Source organism: Empidonax traillii, unplaced genomic scaffold (assembly GCF_003031625.1).
Source record: "Empidonax traillii isolate 1590-97213 ecotype Southwest subspecies unplaced genomic scaffold, ASM303162v1 scaffold281:size1424471, whole genome shotgun sequence".
Lineage (NCBI taxonomy): Eukaryota > Metazoa > Chordata > Aves > Passeriformes > Tyrannidae > Empidonax > Empidonax traillii.
The window spans coordinates 813,831-827,228 of NW_020955474.1; the positions used below are offsets into that span (position 1 = coordinate 813,831).

Here is a 13,398-nt window from a genome sequence, read left to right on the forward strand (position 1 = left end):
TCCTGCAGAGGAGATGAGAGTGCATGGAGGCCAGAAAGGACTGATTACACAGGTACTGCTTTTACCAAGTCTTGTGAAAACAAGCAGCAGAAATTTGTCACAAACAGATCGTAATCAACAAATAATTGTTTTAGCCTTGGGTAGGAGGACAACTGTGTGGGCCACAGCATCTCATCTCCATGCACAGCTCAGTTGTGCAGTACAGCATGAGGAGCAAGGTGGCCAGGCAAACACTACCACCTTTGCAGAGCTCTGCAGCGACTTCATTAGTTGCTCTTTCTTTGGAAGGCAGAGAAAGGGGGGAACAGGAAAATGTCCGAAAACTAATTGAGTTGTATTAGCTTTGATATTTGTTCACGCTTTATCTTAACCATCCATGAGACAGCTGCTGCTGCTGCTTTGTTTGTCAGAAGGACTTCTTATCTCTGTGAGGTGCGGTCCTTGCAAAGGCATAAAGCACACGTACATAAACACACATAAACAAAAACCCCCTCTCCCTTCATCACCAGAGGCACAACACTACCTACACAACTCCAATTCAGCAACTTGTCTGGTCAAGTCTCAAGGTGGAGCTGATTAACTCCTGCTAATATGGCTCAGATTCAAATTGTAACCTGCAGGACACCACCCTACCGGGATTTAATTTCTCCCTATCCTATGAACTCCTTGCATTCACCATACCCATAACTATAACTGGAAAATCAAAGCTCAGGGCACAGGGACAACCATCCATCTTCCCTACCCACTTGTAACACAAGCAGAATTTCTCTATTAAAATAACTATATACAGCAGATCATGCATTGCTTCATGTTCCCTTTTGAAAAGTCTGTAGCCTTCTTTAGGGAGACACAAGATTTAGGGTTTTCTGCTTAAAATCCATACCATTTGCTGTCACTAAATAGCGAGTGAAGCTCTACAGAGTATAAGTATGGGTTGAGTCATACAAATACAAATTAATGATGATGATAACTAGCTCCTTCTCTGCACAGGTACAGAGGAAAACACAAGCACAAGCACCACTGTTTCCAATTTACAAGGGGAATGTAAAGCTAGAAGAAGAATTCTGGTCATAACTCCCTCCAGGTACAGACATTTCTAGCATCCAGGCTGGTGTTCTTCTTTGAAGCAGTGAGATGACATAAAGAGCAGTAATTTGAAAACTGGAGGTTTGAAATGACTGAAAAGCACAGTTTGTGATCATGTATGTTTTTATTGGGAAACTGTAGAAGGGCCCAGAAGAAAAGAAAGGAGAAGGCAGCTTTGGACCTGGCAGAAGTATAGGTGGAAACTGCACATGTGACAGAGTATCACCCGGAAAATGATCAAGTCTTATCTCAGCATCTCAAATAGAAAATATGTAGCAGAAGCGTCTCTAGTCTCAGGAAAGGAAACTTTATTTTGCAGGCATTTCCTAACAGAGGATTATTGTAACACACTTGCAAATAACTCACTACAGTAACTATACCAAGTCCATCATTTTGGATTTTCCTTGCTTTTCACTACAATTTTATACATACGTCAAAAGAAGGAATGAGAGTGGTTATAAAATAACTGTTTCTTATTTTTATTCACTTCCTTGAATAATACAAACTGGAAAATCAAATGCAACTTCCACAAGGTCTTTCATGATTCCCCGCCTGCTGATTGCTTTTTCCATTTCTTCATTCAGGTTAATCCTTCCACCTACTATTTTCTGTCTATGACCTGAAGAAGCAGCACTTCTGTGGGAAAGGGCTTTTGTGCGTAGGAAGAGACCTGCATGAGCCAAATGTGTCAGCAGAGATACCTTTTTAATGTAGAATGTGCACACAGAGAACAGAGCTCCACAGCACTGTAAATGCTCCCACTCAGAACACGGAACACCACCTGCCTGGTGGGAACTACATACAACTTGCCAGGAATTGGTGTAACATGAAAACCAGCTTTTTGTATTTGCCATGACAACCCCAGCTTCAACACGTGACAATTTTTTCGGCATGTTAAACCATTTCTTACAAAAAGTTTCCATGTGGCACCAAATGAACTTTTTAAACTCCCCAGCTGACACTGTCTCTAAGTGCACTTTTGAATTAAACTGCTGATGTGTGTGTTTTATTTGTACACAGAATATCTCTCAAAAGTAAACAAAAGATTTGAAATGATAAAAAGACATTCCTGACATCCACTCAAACACAATATGGAGACTAAGCTGTAATTTCAAACAGTTACATAGTTGCACTTGAAAAATATTTTCAGTATCATGGAGAGCTTCACTTAGATTCAAAAATGAATACTGAAATTCTTCTACATTCATAGTTTAAATCCAAAGTAATTATGCTATGTAAGTCAATTTTTACAGTGATTGTTGGTTTAGAAGACACAGAAAGTTAAGGAAAAAGAACTTCCTAGGTACAGCCTAAAAGTTTGTATAAAGTTTGACCATCAACAGAGCAGTAACGCCTTCCCCCCTCCTTACCCCCCTGGCATCGCCACGCTACACAACATGTAATTCACAGTCCTTCTGCTGAGATCTGTTCCATACAGCTTGTTATGTAAATAAAGCCAATTTTGAGTTGTAACAAAAAAAGCAAGTACATCAGATCACCCCATCTTGTTTTAGACTCACTGTGCTGTTAACTGAGTTGGTAAAAAAAAATAATGATGCAAACACTCTTCAGGTTCCTCAGTGTACCATTACTTCAGCATGGAGTCCCTTTAAAAATCCCTTGTTTATTTCAGTATACAATTCAGAGAAATTATTACTTTTCTGTATGCCATGATTTACTAATCAAGAGTAAAAATGTATATTTTGGAAACTCACAGGCTCAGCTGAAAACTGCAAGTCTTTCTTATGGATGATGTCCAACAGAAAAATCATGTTCCAAATATAACATGTAATTACCACCCAGTCATTTCAAGTACTTATCTATGAATCTGAGGAGGGGTTCTTTGTTTATTTTTTTAATCTCAACACTTTGTAATTATTGTTTTGGCATCCAAGAATTCCAACAGTTGGCGAGGTGCTGCCAAAAGATCTTTTCTTGCAAGGTGCTCAGCACCCTCCTTTCCAAGAAAATCAGCATTCGGTTGCTGGTTCTGGCAATGTGTCACATCATCTTTGCCGTGCTACGTTTCCTCCACGCCTCAGTTCCTTATACGTAAAAATCAGAATAAAAGTCCTGTCTTCAAAGGGTGATCTGAAAGCAATAGCTGAATAATATGATTGCATCTGGGAGAGTTGGTCCACAAAGTCTATTATGTGTGCTAGATCCTATTTGAGTTAGCAGTATCAGTAGGAGGCTATATATATCAATGGAAAGAGAGAGAGAGAGAGAGAGAGAGAGAGAGAGAGAGAGAGAGAGAGGGGGTTTCCTTGCAGTATCAACCCATTTCTTTCACACTATGGGATTTAGAGAACTCTCAACCCACCCTGCAAAACTCACAGTGAGGGCTTTACAGCTTCTGGAATGAAGGAAGAACACTGTTTGCAGCAGTATCGGGGTCCCTTATCTTTCAAGACTGTATTATTTGTGGATTCACCAGATTTATTTCTGAACCACAGAGACCGTGAATGGGATCCTAGAATTTTTTATGTAAGAACTAAAAACTAACATACAGTGAGTATTAAAAAAATAGCTGTCCGTTTCAGTGGGCACAGAAAGTCCTAAAACATATTCTTTGTAGCATAGCATTGCACATGCATTTCCCATGGCATGTTGAAAGGTAAATGCAATCTAGTAATACTGAAGTATTTCTTACACAGCTGCGGACGTATTCAATAAGACATTCTGCTGTGTCAATACTGAACTAACAGAAAAGTATAATATTCATCAAAATCAAGGGCAGAGCAAAGAGCAAAGCAGCATAGCAGAAGTGAAATCTTGCTGGGGCTGCTTTCCCAGCAGAAAGGCAATTTTCCCTTTTCTCGCAGGGCCTGCCGGTTCTGTTTTTCACTCACACTGTTCTCCTTTACTCCGTGCTAGTGGCTGCCTCTCCTAGGTGTGTTTCTAAATGAGGGAGAGGGAGCGTGTTTGTGTGTGCATGCCGTGTGTTTACAAGAGTTATGGTAGCAGTTCTCAGCAGTCCACTGAGAGTTCTAGGAAACGGCCCCTGTTATTTTATTCTCGGTCAATGTCAGCTCATGTCAGGCAGTAAAGATCACACAGGACAGCTCACTCCATCTCGCAGTCCTGGCCAGAGGCCTCAATGGGAGAGGGAAAGGGAGCGAGCTGCGAGTGGGCGGAGAGCCTTCCCAGCACTCTACCAACCACGGCAGGAGGAATTATGATAAACACCACTCTGGAAACCAGATACAACAGTACATTGTGTTCTTCTTCAGAAAAACAACCCGACTTCAGCTCACTTAAAGTAAACAGTTAATCCTGTTTATCTTTTTTTTTCTTTCTCGATGAGTTGTTAACAGAACAATCTCTTCTGCAAAGCAAATAAGAGATCTGCCCCTTAAATTCATACTGATTTTTTCTTCCCTCAAGAAAAAAAAAAAAGCAGTTCGATATGTAAACTTTCTACTATCGGCAAACAGTGTGGAATAACAATCTCTCTTGGCTTAAACTGACTTAACAAAGCGATGCCAAAACTGAATGAAACCTTTCCCTCACTTACATATTTTATTTTGGAAAACTGAAGTCCCAAACAGAGCGTTCTATTCATCCCTTTTAACTATTTGTTTTCTGACAAGAACAAGCAAAACTGGTTAAAACAAGAAAAAAAACTCAGGATGCGTGTTGTCCTTGCCACTGGAGCACAGGGTGCCTGGGGAGTAGAGAGTAGCTACTGAGCAGGGGGTGGCTGGTCCCAGCTTTTCTCTGAGAGGTGAAAAGAGAGGAGTCAGACTAATTGACTGCAACTGAGGTAACAAACTGTTATCCTCTTTTTCAAAATATATACTTACTGTGCAAATTCATGATGTTCCTGACTTCAATAATAAGGGTGATTAATTAGAAAAGCAGATGGAATTGATTATCTTGTTTTGCTGGAGTCACTACAGTCTACCTATTAACTGCTTCTTACCGGGGACTCCAACCCAGTCCACTGAAAGTTACAAGCTTTCCCAAAGGGAATTTTAATTTTTAGCACTGAGGAGTTTATTTGAATAGTTCTGAAAGTCAACAACGAAAGTGTGCTTAACATCCCCAGTCAGTAAAAGTTTGTTGATTTAGCTATTTATAATCATAAAAATACATGATTTGACACACTGTAAGAGGAGAAGGAAAATATTTCCCTATTTTATTTTTACTCATTTGCAAGCTCTGAGATTCTGTGTTTTCTGTGCAACCAAAGTCATCAAGTGCAAAAATGTAAATTCAGGTATGTGAATGAGAATCTGATTTTTAATATTTTACATTAAAAGGTTTTATATCTTTCTTGTTCCCCTTCCTGCCCCCCCCTCCCCCCCGCCTTGAGATCTTAATTTAGTTTGCACTTATTTTTAAATCTTTTGTAGCAGTTGCTGAATTTACATCACTCTGATGAGCTCTAATGTGACAGGGTCAGAGAAAGCAGAGATACTTCCCATTGCAGAAATGAGCTTGGGAGGCAGCTATCAGTGGACAGGGACAGAACCCCAGAGCAGCAGCTTCAGGCCTATTCCTCCCAGTCCACCACTTAGCCCACCATGGCCTCCAGCCAAGACTGGAAGAGCCAGTATACCTCCAGGGAAGACTGGAAGAGCCAGTATTGGTAGACAGGACTGCTGCTGAACACTTGATCTTGATCCAAGTGCACCCTGTCATTTAACTCACACCCTCCCGGTGCTGCAGCTGCACAAGAAAAGCATGGCTGCCCCCTCACGACTGGGGTTTGGTCTACCAACTTCATCCCCAAATTGACAGAGAGTCTACAGCACTATTTGTGAAGGCACAGACCGAGGTGCTGCAGCTTTGAGCCGAGTGGTCAGGGAAGAAGCAATAGAGTTTGGTAAAACCTTTCTCTTGGAAGCCAGAAGAGAATGAGGTGGTCCTACTGCCTCTGTTTTTTGGGGAAACTATTGGGCATAGGAGAAGAAAGCAATAAACCCAAATCCTTTGAAGTGCAGTTACAATCCACGTACCAAAAAGGACTCTCTTTTTTTGAGGCCATGGTGGTTGGCTATCATCACACCCTACTTGAGGAGGGAATGTATCAGCCAAGAGGAATGCAGATGAAAGGTGAATCAACTGGAGATCATTAGGAGCTGATGAAGCAACAGCAGCAAGAAAATGTGGAAGGTGAAGGAAACAAAGATGAGGAGGAAATGTTCTCTGATATCACCTCTTTTCCACTTCCTTTCTTACACTTTGCTGTTCTCCATATGCCTGGTAGTTAAGAGATTAGGGGGGAAATGCCAGTCTGTGGCAACACTAGTATAAGCCCATGGATGACCTACAAACATTACTGCTGAAGGAGCACTTTCCCTAGACACATTTGGATTTTTTTACGCAAGAAATTATGGACACAACAAGTGCAGATGAAAGAGAATTGCAGATGGTAGCAGTTTGCCCGATTTGAAAATGAAAAATAAATCTTTGTTACCTCTTTAAGCTTTTATTTGAACTCCAGTTTTCAGTCGTAGGTCAAGCAATGCTATATAAATTGCTTTTGAATAAGCCATTATCTAAAGCTCACTGAAATTAATCTCTTTCCATTGATTTCAATGAGCTTCATTTCATGCCATATAGCAGGCAGAGAAAACACCTGGGCAGCCTCAGTAGCATTCCTCCATCTTATATTCATTCAATAATTCATGCAAATTCCAGCTTGTCTTTTAAACTGTCTAAACTGAACCCCAGTCAAGGATCAAACACTGAAGCAATTTCATGAACATCACCCTTAAATTTTCATATAACTTCATGGAATCCTTTTTAGCAGGATCAGAACCTGGAATACAGCACACAGTACGTAAAATAGATCTTAAATCCACCTTTTTTTTTTTTTTTGGCATTTATTTGGGTAATTCTATAACAAGCACAGAAAAGCTCTCACTTCTTTCAACACTTTGGTTATCTTTGGATACATAAGGTTTCAAATACTATGTGTGCTAGTGGGAAGTATCCTAAAAAAAAAAAAAATCTCTGCTACAACATCTTAATCTCAACTGCCCTGTACATATGATTGTCTATATTTTATATCTCATGCATGTAGAATACTATTTAATTGTAATGACATAATCAGTCATTACAATGGATTTCATATAATAACCCTGGTCAAATACTTAGAAACTACACATGTGGTATACTTGATCCTGATCTCCCCTTTCCATTAAAAAGAAAATAGTCCTAAAAGTAAGAACCTGTTCAAATATCAGTACAGGATGGTTTGTTTTCATTATTTATATTCCAAAGAAAAGAAGAAAACAGGACCAAATCTAATGAAAACTACAGAAAGAGTATGAAGAGACAAAAGATAATAATGCAAACTAGAACTGGATTAGGGCCCTTAGTAAACCTATCTACTCATGCCAAAAGAGGTGATTTAATATTCTGTGGTTAAGATTCTGGTTTTGCCTCTTATCCAGAAGAATATCAACAATAGCACATTGTTCTCCTACCACCATGCTGGGGATGTTACAGCCTCTGACGTGATTCAGCACAGACTTGAAAGGACAGACACAGCTAAACGTTTGGATTTTCCTGAGCCATCATCCACTGCAGACCAGCAGCAGATACAACATCACAGCCAAGATAACAAGATACCTTCTGCCTTTCGAACATGCAGTTTCCTGTTGATAGTATTCTGTACTGTCACATTTGCTGTCTTGTCCTCTTTTTTGTTCACGTGTCACAATGTCACACATTCCTTCTCTAATTCAGTCTTCAGGGTACTCCACTGAGGGTTAAACATTAGGACAGGGACTCCTCCGTGCCTGCAGAGCATGTGAGATCAGGGTACACGCCCTAATCCTCACTGGAGCATCGGTGTCACGAAACCAGATCAAAGCTTAGTGCAGCCATTTAATCATCAGTCGCTGCTGCTTACCCTTCTTAAACACAGGCAATGGGATTAGTATTTGAATTTTCTGAGTACTGTCAGCATCTTAGCAGTTGCATTTTTCCCTTTCAGGTTCTCCACTTGAGTAGGATCTCTTTGTGTAGAAGCATGTCAAGTCAGGCTCCTAAGGCTGCTCTTCCAGCCTGGCTTCACCCTCATCCCCAGAAAAAAGCATTCAGGAACCATCAGAGGGAGGTCTGAAGCTTGCTTTAAGGTGCTTCCTTTCTTCTGGACATGTGATATAGGATGTGGAGAACCACTAGCATATGAAAATGATGAAATTTTACACAAACGTAGGCCACAATTTCATGCATTGCTTGTTGTCATGGAACACGCTGTCCATGGTGTTATCTCCACTGCCAAGTAATGTCAGAAAACTGTGATTTTGAATCACTGTGACACTATGTAACTCAGGTACTCCTAAGGTGAAACATAGAAGTACCCAAAATTTAAATATGGAAATATGCTAAAACAAAACTGACAAACAATATTCTCAAGAATAGGAGATGAAATGCCTACATTTTTAATAGATGTGCTTTCTGATCACCCACTTATAAAACATGTTTCCTAAAGTCCCCTGCTGCAAGGAGTGTGAAAATATCAACAAGACAGAAACACAACAAATGAAAACACAGTAAGTGAATCCCACTTGGATTAAAGTATTTTGCTTTAACAATTTAAAAAAAAACTAAGTTAAAAAAATCTTACCAAAATGGAATTTCTAAACAAGTGGTTTTGGAGTAGGAAAATGGCATTGCTTCAAAACACAGCATTTCAGCAATTTCACAACTTTGCATTTGCTTGTACCAAGCTTTTCATAAGTTTTCATTATTTTACAAGTTGATCTGACAGAAAATTATTTCTTTGAAAAATTCCCAACCATTTTTCCTAGAAATATTTTTCAAACCTCTAATGCAGTAACTATTCATTAATTTTCAAGGCTTTGTTTTGACAAAACATATTTATTCAGCACACCGAAGAATAATTACCCACGAATGCTTGTGAGCAGAAGCAATACTGAAGGGTAAGAAACAGAAATGCAATATATGGATGTCTTCCCCCCCCTCCTTTTCTCACAGCAACTGCAGAAATACATTTGAACACATGTACTGGTTTTGCTGGGGTTGAGTTTGCTATCTTCAGATTAGTTAGTATGGGTGTGTGGTTTGGGTTTGTGCTGGAAACAGTGCTGATACCACAGGGATGTTCTAGTTCCTGCTGAGCAGGGTTTGCACAGTGTCGAGGCCTTTTCTGCTTCTCACTGAGCCTCACCAGTGAGGAGCTTGGGGGTGCACAAGGAGCTGGGAAGGAACACAGCTGGTACAGCTGACCCCAAGTGACTCAAGGGGTATTCCAGACCATATGGCATCAAGCTAAGAAGGAGAAAGAGGGGAGAACATTCAGAATGATAGCATTTGTCTTCCCAAGACACCATCATCCACGATGCAGAGCCTGAATTTCATGGGGATGGATGAACGCCTGACTGCCCATGGGAAGCAGTGAATGAATTCCTTGTTTTGTTTTGCTTGAGTAAAGCTTTTGCTTTACCTGTTAGACTGTTTTTTATCTCAAACCATGAGTTTTCTCACTTCTACTCTTCTAATTCTCTCCCTCATCTCACTGTGTAGGGATTGATCAAATTTAGAAAGAAAACAAAAAAGCCTGGGTCTTCTACAGAAAAACCAAGAGGCTGAGACTGCTGTGGCCATTCCTGGTGCCAACATGACTACAGCTGTTCTCCTGAGGGGCTACCAGGGTGGGGTTCAGGCCCTGATCCTGAACAAGGCAACTTGAGAACAGCCTGTTGCCTTTGTATGAACCTGAAACAAAGGTACTGGGCTGGGTGTGGGAACAGCAGCTTGTCTGAATGCCACTGAGTATTTGAGGCAAGTCGGTGGAGAAGCCCAGTGATGATCCTGAACCTTGCTAAGAAAAAGAGGCTTATTCCAAACTCCTCCATTGCCTCGCCTTACCTGGACTCTGCTAAGCATGAAGCAGTGCTGACTCCCAACAGCAACTGCAGGATCTGATCTGGATTTTACAGTGCAACTGCACCTATGGCTTCCAAAAGTGGTTTACATGCATTTCCAATGAAAAAGGGAACAAACTGTCATGAGAATTTTCTTGGAGAAAAGGTAACTTCAACCTGTAACTAACCCCATTTGGATGTATTATTATCACTGATTTTAATTTCGAAACTGCAACAGGGAGGAACTATATTTCAGCTTTTAAGACAGTTATCTAAATAGGTTCTTTTAATGGCAGTCCCACAAAATATGACAAAAATGTTCCATACACAGAACTAGATTTTGAATTTTTTTCAATTTGTATGGAAGTCTAACTCACCACAAACATTCCTTTCTTGACCAAAAAGTTATTTATCTGCAGCTCACACAAAAATTTATGTTCTTGTAGGGCAAACAAACGTGATATCATCTCATTTGGGATGAAACACTAAAAAAACATTTAATTTCATCCTACAGTTGTTTGAATTCATAACTGTCTTTCCCCATTCATTTCCCCTCTCTCCCCAGTCTGCTATACTACATATGCTTTTCACTACTGAATATACTGGTTTTTGTATACCTGTTGACCTCAAATTTCAATGAGGTATCAACGGAAGATTCCCAGTATTCCTCATTTTTTTATTTTACACAGTGGACATTAGTTTTAATCCTACAGCTGGCATGTTAATGCATTAAAACCCTTATAAACAGAGTAGAGTTTGTATATTTATATCATAAAATATATATTTGTATATATAAAAGCACATATATATATAAATACATTTATATATAAAAATACATTTGTATATTTTGTATTATAATTTTGCATTATTATTACACTGTTATTAAGTGGTAGGAGCTGGGACAAACCGACTTTATAAACACAGCTATACGAACAACATCCAACTGATGAAGTGGCAAGAATCTTTTGTGCAAGTCAGTTATAGTTCCTTAGCGGGCAACACTTTTTTCTAGCTAATACAGACCAGTTGACAAAAGAATGTGGTGAGCAGGATAGGAAAAGAACTTGAAAGTGAACAGAAGGTCTTTCTGTTTTACACGCACGAGTCAGCAACAGAACAGAAATCTTACAGCGTCAATGCCCATTTGTCTTGGTAACTCCGGCCATCTTCTGGAGCGTCAGTGCTTATAAACCTTGGTAAGAAAGCAAGCAGCCACCAGGTGCCAGATAGAAACACTGTCTGCAGTTTTTCCAAAATGAGGTCATAGGAACAGCTCATCGCTTCCAAACAACTACTTCAACACCTAGATGGAGGGTGCTGATGCTGGCCTGGAAGGACAGAGGCTTGGGAAAAGCCTTTTACCCACCTGTATTTCTTGAGCGCCTAAAGAACAGAGACAATTCTTCTACTTAATAGCAGTTACAAGGTGTTATTTATTCAGGTTTAGAAACACAGAAATGGAAACTGCTGCTATAACTGTTAAATTATGATAATTACGACAACGATCTTCTTCTTCTACTGACTCAGTTTATTAAAGCTGCCAGAAAAGATTGCCTAACCCTGACCACTGCATTAGGAGTTGTGAAGTGGCTCAAACTTTGGGTATTTGCAGCTGCAGAATGCGTTGCATGACTTCAGTATCACAGTGGGTGAAACCAAGTAAGGGGAGAATGGATCCTCTGGATTTTAAATACTTTCCAGTTTTCTTGCCTGCAGTTTGATTTGACTAACATTATATCGGAAAACAAATTATCAGTATTTTCAAAATAACTTATCTAAGGCCTACGCCGGGCAGAAACAAAGTACCAGGTATTTAGACATGGTACAAAAATGGCTCAGAATCTTATCACAGCTGCTCACGAAGTGATGCTCATAGAAAGCATGAATATTATCTTTCAGCATTACAGCAGCATTTTAATGTACAGTAAGAACTTCCACACAAGTTTTGCACTTCAACAGATTTTAGTCAGAAGTTTTCCTGAAAAATAACCCTTCCAGGAGAAGGCAATGAATGCTTTTTCTTTGTCTTTCCAAGTCCTTTCCAACACCTCTGTATAATCAAATCAAATTACAATGATCTGTGATGAGGGTAGTTTGCAGTATGTGGGTAAAACAAAGAAGAATGCCATGTGAAAAGAAATAACAACATCTACTATGTCTCATGACATAAGTCTGTATTAATTTAAGTGAAACCACTCAAAGAAAACAGAAATCAGACTTTGCAATGCTGAGGGTCAGAATACTTGGGCTGCCTAGAAACAGACAAAATGGCCTTCCATGATCAAATTGCTTTGTATAAGATTTGTGATACTAAAAGAGGTTCTGGACTGAAATTTAACACAGGCAATCTCAGGACACAGGAAACTTTTTACATTGTTTTCAAATTTCTAGTTGACTAATGAAAGAAATATTAACATCTCCACCTACACTTCCCCACAAACTAAACTTTTTAATGACCAGATTCAGCTAGGAAAATGTCCAGCTTCTCATGGCATGCATTTGAGTGCTCTGTAGATTTCAAGATCATTTTTTATTTTCTGGGACTTGAAATTAGGTCCACTAAAGGATTTTTCTGTAAAATCAAAAATTTCCTTATTTTTCATGCTCTACAAAACCAGCAAAATTTTAAAGTAAACATTTTTCCTTATGCAAAAGTAGATGCATATACACATCCATGCAGAAATATATATATATATATATTCATATTCATATTGAACTTTCAGACTTGAAATTACTATTTGCCAGGCAGTATCAACAAGGGGTTAGCATCCACAAAATAAAAATTCCACACGTTTATCATCCACAAACTAAAAACCAGTTTCATGTCAGGGAGTAGAGGAACCAGATGAAGGTCCATCTGTCATACACCAATGATTCCCCAGTCTTAAGCTGTCCCCTGTCCTCTCTTACAACTGTGATGGCAAAACAGGTTGAGGCAGCACAAGAAATCAGATTAGGGAGCTGATCTGAATTTAATAAACACACCTCACGCACAAAAATAAAGTTATGTACTACATTCAGCTCTGGAGTTCTCAGGACAGGAAAGACATGGACCTGTTGGAGCTGGTCCAAAGGAGGGCCACAAAAATGACCAGAGGGCTGAAGCACCTCTCATACGAAGACAATCAGAGAGAGTTGGGGTTGTTCAGTCTGGAAAAGAGAAGGCTCTGGGAAGACCTTATCGTGGCTTTTCAGTATTTAAAGGAGGCTTATAAGAAAGATGAGGACAAACTTTTTAACAGATCTTGTTGTGATAGGACAAGGGGCAATGGTTTTAAACTAAAAGAGGGTAGATTCAGACCAGATGTAGGGAAAAAACTTTTTTATACAATGAGGGTAGTGAAACAATGGAACAGGTTGCCCACATAGGCACTAAATGCCCTATCCCTGGAAACATTCAAGGTCAGGTAGCACAGGGCCCCAAGACACCTTATGTAGTTGAATATGTCCCTTCCCATGGCCG

At 39.7% G+C, this 13,398-nt stretch overlaps 1 protein-coding gene across 1 annotated transcript in view; it reads right to left on the reverse strand.

Annotated features, from left to right (window-relative positions):
- SPIDR (scaffold protein involved in DNA repair) overlaps positions 1 to 13,398 on the reverse strand; it is a 199,020-nt gene that overhangs the window by 31,665 nt on the left and 153,957 nt on the right. The window lies entirely within an intron of this gene.